Raw genomic sequence first — 7500 nt, forward strand, 5'->3', positions numbered from 1 at the left:
TTGCTCACTTGGATCACAAGGGTGATTCCTGTTGACATCAGACATTCTGTTTGATAAATTATCTATATTCCTTCGTGGAAGGCGACGATATCTTATGATGGAAGAACATAATCTTTTCTTTGTTTTTTTTTTAAGGTAGAACGTTTGTTAATGCTAAAATACCAATAGACTCAGCTACCTAACCACTGCTGGGCGGATAGAGTAAACTGTATGTCCTAAAGGCATACTATCGTGGTGCCACGAATTGGTTCGAAGCATCGCATCTAATTTAGACTGGTATGAATCCAAGACTTACTTACTACCGCTACACTCTAGACTTAAATACACAAGCAGAGAACGGTAGCACGTCTGACTGGTGATCAGAAGGTCTGAAGTTCGATCCCCAGTCGAGGTCGACTGATCTTTTTGGGATGGTTTTATTTTCTTATATTTTTCTTTCTTGATTTGTCTGGCACCTTTTATACACACTTGTTCAGATCTTTATCTTGCACCGGTGTCTTCTCCTTAATTTCTTAATTTAATATTTATTTTTCACATGACGCTGCAACTATTTTTGGATTTAGATTGGATTGAATAGGATAAATAAACAAAAATATACATTGTCTTGCTTTTTAATCCTCTCCTTACCAACCATTGGAAAATCGTCACATTCGTTACGATGAAATCAACCATTTTCTCACTCTAGTTTCTTCTTTATATCACAAAATTTAAAGAAAAGTTTTTGCTATAGCTATAAAAACTTGACACTGTGTTGTAGAGCTAATTTTGTTGAACAATATAGTGTACGGAATGTACGTGTTGTTTTTCTGTTTGAGTAAGAAAAATCTATTTTTGTGTTGGATTGGCCTGATGGTGCGGGGGAAATTCTGGAAATGGCTGGTGAGGAGGGAGTTCAATGTTTCTAAATACATTTATTTGTTTGCTAAATCTTTCGATCAAAACAGTGTAATTTTAACTGATTTTAAACTTGACTTACTTGACTCATTGCCGATCGCCTTCTAATCTTCGAGAGGGACGCTTTGGACGCTTCTCTGATTTGTTGAGTGAGTTCTTTCCACTGATGACGGTCTGCTGCGATGGATCTCAGGTGTTCTAAATCCTTTTCGACATCTCAGTCAGTTCTTGTGTGTCATCTAAGCACTTGAGGTCTTTATTTATCATAATAATAATAATAATAATAATAGATCTTTATTGTCCACAAACATGGCAATTTGTCATTTAGTTACACTTGTCATAACGTTATATGATAACTATAACATTGAACAGACACCTCTCTCTCTCTCTCTCTCTCTCTCTCTCTCTCTCTCTTCCTCTCTCTCTTTCACGCATGCGACATACACAACATCAACATTTTCATTTCATTTTCAATTCGTTACATTCTTGGCAATTCAACACCAAATATTATCATCATTATCAATTGGTCACTTCATCTAGCCTAACATTAAACAAATTAATCAGTCAATCAGTCAACGCATCAATCCTTGGTTTTGCTGTACCATATGAAATATTCAACATTTTTATTGCTGATGGAACGAACGTTGATTTATACTTGTTAGTTCCACATTTAATCTGACAAAAACTTCTCCCAGATGGCAAAATATCAAATTCATGGTATAAAATATGTTTTTTTATTGTTGGTAATTGAGAATGCTTTCCTTTCTATTGCTTTTCCATGAATTCTTTCTACTTCATCAACAGGATGGTTTATTATTTTTGATGCCTCTTTGTAATTCTAAATCATCATACAATGCTTTATATAATATTAAGCGAAGGATAGGTCTTCAATCAACAAATCGCGAAATAAGATGAAATTAGTGGTGCACTTTTGTGTCGGAAGTAAACAAGGCCGCCGCCATTTCGATTTCCTTGAGACAAAAACATTGATACGAACGATTTTTCCGAGGATTTGAAGCAGAACTCTAAACGTTAAAGTTTGAAGTACATACCATTCATTAATACGAACAATCATACAACGTTTAATACGTAAATGAGTGAAACGTTGCCATGAAACAAATAAATATCAAAAGAATTCATCACATAGGTGTAACTGTGCGTCGCTATTCAGCGCCGCCATTTTGAAAAAAAAAAAAAAAAAGAAAAAAAAAGAAGTGTATATGCTTGTTGTGGATCTGCATTCGTGTTTGTTACGTCAGCTTGCCTTATTAGCTGGAATATTTCTGTCTCTCCTTAAGATATGTCCAAATAGTCTCCATCTTGTTTCCAAAATTTGAATCGATAGCGGTGTTTCTTCGCTTTTTATGTACAGCGATTTGTTACTTATTTTGGTTGGGAAGTGGATATTTAGAATTCTCTTGAGCTGTTGTCGATGGATGGCATCTATAGTTTATCTTCTTCGCTTTTTGTTAGTGCATCCATTCTCTCACAAAAAAGGGAAGCTTTAGACAATATGCACTGAGCCGAAGCTCCGGTCAGCTTGGCTGACGCCTGTTGATTTTAAATAGCCGTCGAAATAAAACTTGATCGTAGACGTTAAAATAATATTCTCTTCTACATCTTAAATATAGTGGAGTCCGTTGAAGGCTTAACTCCTGGAGACCAGAAATTAAAAAAAAAAAATTCCCTTTATTCATCCCATCGTGGGAATTTGTCTCTAGGGTCCATTCCAGTGGAAGACTGGAATAACCCAGGCGTCAGCCGTAGTGCAGCGCCGCAAATTGAGCTAGGGCGAGGTGACTTGCTCAAGGACATACAACACAGCGGCGGGTGATCGAACTCGGTACCTTTCGGGTACAAAGCAAAGACCGTAAAGTTGAGCCACGCTGCCCTGATTATCATTGTGCGGCTATATGGTTTTGTGGTAACCAAGACACTCGCTTTATGATCGGAAGGTCTTGGGTTCGAGCCTCGCTCGGCGCATAGTTGAGTCCTTGGAAAAGGCTCTTCACTCACATTCTCTCACCGTACTCAGATGTAAAATGAATAACCGGCCGTTAACAGCGTTGTCTCTGTCCAAAACAATTGTAATATCGCCTAACAGGCGTCATGTCTCGTTCTACATGTTACGTGTTGCTGTTGCCCAGGGACACCCTATAAAGCGCTCTGAGCACATTAAGTGGATATTGCCCTGTATAAAAGCTCAAATTTAATTTATATTTATCATACACAAAGTTTATCTTATGCATTATTAAGGGGAAATAACCTTTCCATGCAAAATGGGTGACGGATGAAACGTCCAGTAACCTCCCATATTTATAAAAACCAGAGTGAGTGGCCCTTTGCTTGTAATACATGAATTTTTGTCTTGTCATTTGATGGCCCATGAGTTCATTTCTAGTTTGTCTTTAGTTTGCTTTGAGAAGGGGGCGGGGGGGGGGGGGGATGGCGCATGGAGTGTGGGGGTGGGGTGGCAGCAGCTGGTGGGTAAAGAAATCCACTTCGGCAGAGAAAAATAATATATTTTAAGCGGACCGAAACCGATTCGTGTTTTATATAATAATATTATTATAATCCAGACTTTGATTAGTTTGTTTATATAAGACAGATTTGCCAACAACTACGAAAATTTCGTAAAACTACGGATTTTTGGCTCCAAACCGACAATTATATAAATAAAGAACTTTGATTCAATAAAACTTGTTGAAAACAAAGTTTGTTGCCGTAGCTAGTCTATAAGAGAGTCCAAAGCTATATTTTAACATATTAATGGCAAATTGGTATTTTTTAACTGTAGTCGGATTTTTATTAAGTGGCGCATGTTGTTCTTCTTTTTCTCAGCTGTCCCTCAATGCACAGCTGCAAACATTTGCATGAATCTGTGAATCAATTTGCATTAATTTTAGAAGATTTTTTTTATGAATCTTAGAACAATAGGAACGTTTTTCGCTTATTACAGCTAGATATATCAAAATTGATAACAGGTAAGGATCGGAACTTATAGAAGATTTGCTTTATCAAAATTATGAATTTTCCGCTTATCCATTTTCAAGGAGTTCATTAAAAGGGAATGAATGCCCGGTTAATTGAGACTTAAACTATATACATACGTATTTGAATACGAAGAAACGAATGGCAATTTTTAACTATCAGACATCTACATTTTATAAATATCAATACACCTTACTGATGAATACAAATGAAAGTGAGAACTACACATTTCCAACATTAGTTTGATTGCAACATTTTGAGAAAAAGCTTGTGTTTATGCCAAAGAGGAAAATTTAAATTTAATGTTGACTGGTCAAAAGTTGAAATTCATCACATTCTGATGATGAGAATGATCAAAAGGAAAAATGGAACGACTACGGAAAGATTCCGAGCATCAGTCTATCCACTTCCCTTGTTATATCATTTTATTGCCTCATCGGTAACAGTAAAATTGGTGTTCCTCCTCTCAATCTTTCCCTCTACTTAGGCCCAATGACCTCGATTGGATTGCGTTCACAATGATATGGGAGAAGTCGCGCAACCTCGAGTCAAAACTCCCTGATTAGAGTCTGATTTGAAAACTGTTTCATGTTCGTTTTTTTTTAACAAAGGAACATAGTTATCCCTTTGCTAAATGGTCAGAATATGTAGTGCAGACTGATTGAAACCATGAACTCATGTCAGCGTTCATATTTGCCAAAGTTGGAGCCTTGAAATGATCATGGGCCGTCGAATATAATCGTTGTCCAATACAATACAGCTGGGTGCCTTTAGGGAAGGCAGCAAACGGTATTTAGCCCGTCTTCAGATACGTTTGCATTGAGTCCCGAATGATATTCTCTACCTTCTAGATGATGGAGAGAAGAAAAAATGGCATGGAATCCTTTTAAATATCCAGTACCCTCACCACCTGCAAGAATAACAATGATCCTATTTCCAGATTGTGCGGCTATGTGGTCTAGTGATATGACACTCGCTTTCGGATCAGAAGGTCCTGTGTTCGTGCTCGGCGCATAGTTGAGTCCTTGGAAAAAGCTCTTTACTCACATTCTCTCACCGTACTCAGGTGAAAAACGAGTACCTGGCCGTTAACAGCGTTGTCTTTGTCCGAAAAATTGTATTATCGCCTAATAGGCGTCATGTCCCGTCCTACATTTTTATGTTGCTGTTGACAAGGTACCCCTTGTAAAGCACTTTGAGCACATTTAGTGGATATTGCGCTATATAAAGCTCAATTTTTTATAGCTCAGATCCCACGGGCCTATAATTTCAGCTCCCATTATCAGACGTCCAATATTTTGTCGGATGTATGTTTCCGCTCATCCATTTCCACACATCTTTGGATGATATCCACATCAAAGTTGTCCTTTTCCTGCCTCGACGTTCCACACTGGTGATCTCTTTCGTATTTCGATAACCAATCCTCGCATGATTGATTGTGAAATTCCAATTCCATAGCCTCTTCAATGGATTCTCGATAGATACAAGAGGATTACTTTTCGCAGCTTTACGAGAGTGGAAGCGATAGAGATTTAGTATTGTCTTGTATCGTATCGTTTTGTTTACGAGCCTAATATGTTTTTAAAATCTTTACGGCTCTGTGAAGCGTTCATGCATAGAAAAAATATGTTCAAAGATATATAAACAGCATTCATTGTTAACTCGACAATATTGAACATACAATCAGTATTTCAAATTTCTTTGGTTATTGTGATGTGGTGTAGATAATATTCCATAAATAATAAATTCAAAATTGAATGCAAACTACATAAGTTGTAAGTTTATGACAATAGCGAATTGTTCTTATAGCGAATTGTTATAAGTTTATGACAAAAGCGAATTGTTCTTATTCGGAAATAAGTATCTATAACGTGAACTCATAATCACTAGCCGGAACTACCGTGTCAGCATAATAAGATTATTTTGAAAAAACAATGAATTTTTTCTCACACTTTATGGTGCATAACTTGTTTACAAAGCCAACAGTGTAAAATCTCGAATATTATGAAAACGGTTTTAAAATGTTTTTTATATCTCTAGGTCTTAAAGAATAAAACATTTTTGATATGGCATCAATATGGTCCAAAATATTTATTCATTTAAGACAAATTGATTCAGAGGTTGAAACAATTTTTTTTACAACTTTTAATATAGGGACAGCTGAGAAAAACCGGAAAAACACAAGCCATTAATTAAAAAAAGCTAACTATAGTAAATCTAGTGTCTAATACGTTAAAAACCCCGAAAACTACAAATTATTCCAAGCCCAGGTAAAAATAAATAATTAAAAAGTGAGATTTTATATAGCACAATATCCACTAAACGTGCTCAAAGAGCTTTACACTGGGTCCCTGGCCAACAGCAACGCCTAACATTTAGGACGGAACATGACGCCTGTTAGGGGATATGACAATTTTTTTCGGACAGAGACAACGCTGTTAACGCCCAGGTACTCATTTTACACCCTAGTACGGTGAGAATGTATTAGAGAATGTAAGTAGAGAGCCTTTTCCAGGGACTCAACTATGCACCTAACAAGGCTCGAACCCTGGACCGTCCGATCCGAAATCGAGTGTCATACCACTAGACCACATAGCCGAACAAGGTAGGTTGGTCTGTATAAGGAAAGCAACAGGACGCGATAAAAAGTATATTTTAACTCTCTGCTTATCAGCAATTTTCAGAATTTGACCCGAAACTTACCCAACCCAAAAATAGATTTTTCAGACAGAATAGTAACGAGTATACGCCTGTTTTGTACAGAAAAATTAGCTCTGCACCACAGTGTCGAGTTTTTATAGCTATAACTGAACAGAAATGAAATCAGGACGAGAAAACTGTTTGTTATATTATCGTAACGAACGTGACGAGTTACCGTTGGATGGTGAGGAGAGGGTTAAATTTTGAGAAAATTATCTTATCTGAACCCCATTGTATGCCAATGGCTTGATATCCCTTATGCGGCTATGTGGTCTAGTAGTATGACACCCGCCCTTGGTTTGGAAAGTCCAGGGTTCGGACCCCGCTGCGGCCAGGCGGTGCATTGTTGAGTCCTTGGAAAAGGCTCTTTACTCATGTTCTGTTATCGTCATCAGGTATGACATGAGTTCATGACCCTTAAAAGCGTTGAATCTGTCGGGGTAAAAATGTGATATCGCCTAATAGGCGTCATGTCGTGTCTCGCCCTACATGTTGAGTGTTATTGTTCGCTAGCGATCCCTTTTAAAGCGCTTTAACCACGTTTAGTGGCCAGGTGTCATCTGCAATTCAGCACCGCAAATTTAGCTAGAGCAAGGTGACTTGCTCAAGGCCACATAGCGCAGCGGATACTCGAACGCTGTACCTCTTGGGTACGAAGCAAAGACCGTACCGGTGAGCTACGCTCCCCACTATAAATAGAATGAAGTTGACGTCACTCAGGTCTTTGTTATTGTTTTTGCTTTTGCCATCCACGTTTAAGAGTAACGCTCACTAAACTGTATTATCCAGACTACAAAAGTTCATGATTACACATACTTTTGTGTGTTGGTCTGTTACACTTCCGGATGGCAATGTTGTGAGCTTCTTAGCCAAGGGCATACTATCTATAGATAGTTCGAAGATGACGTCACTCAG

General features: G+C 37.7%; 1 protein-coding gene across 5 annotated transcripts in view; it reads left to right on the forward strand.

The window, feature by feature from the left end:
- LOC144969896 (sialin-like) overlaps nt 1-7500 on the forward strand; it is a 34317-nt gene that overhangs the window by 16217 nt on the left and 10600 nt on the right. The window lies entirely within an intron of this gene.

This window comes from Berghia stephanieae, chromosome 4, assembly GCF_034508935.2.
Source record: "Berghia stephanieae isolate SIO BIC M18660-M18661 chromosome 4, UCSD_Bste_1.3, whole genome shotgun sequence".
Taxonomy (NCBI): domain Eukaryota; kingdom Metazoa; phylum Mollusca; class Gastropoda; order Nudibranchia; family Aeolidiidae; genus Berghia; species Berghia stephanieae.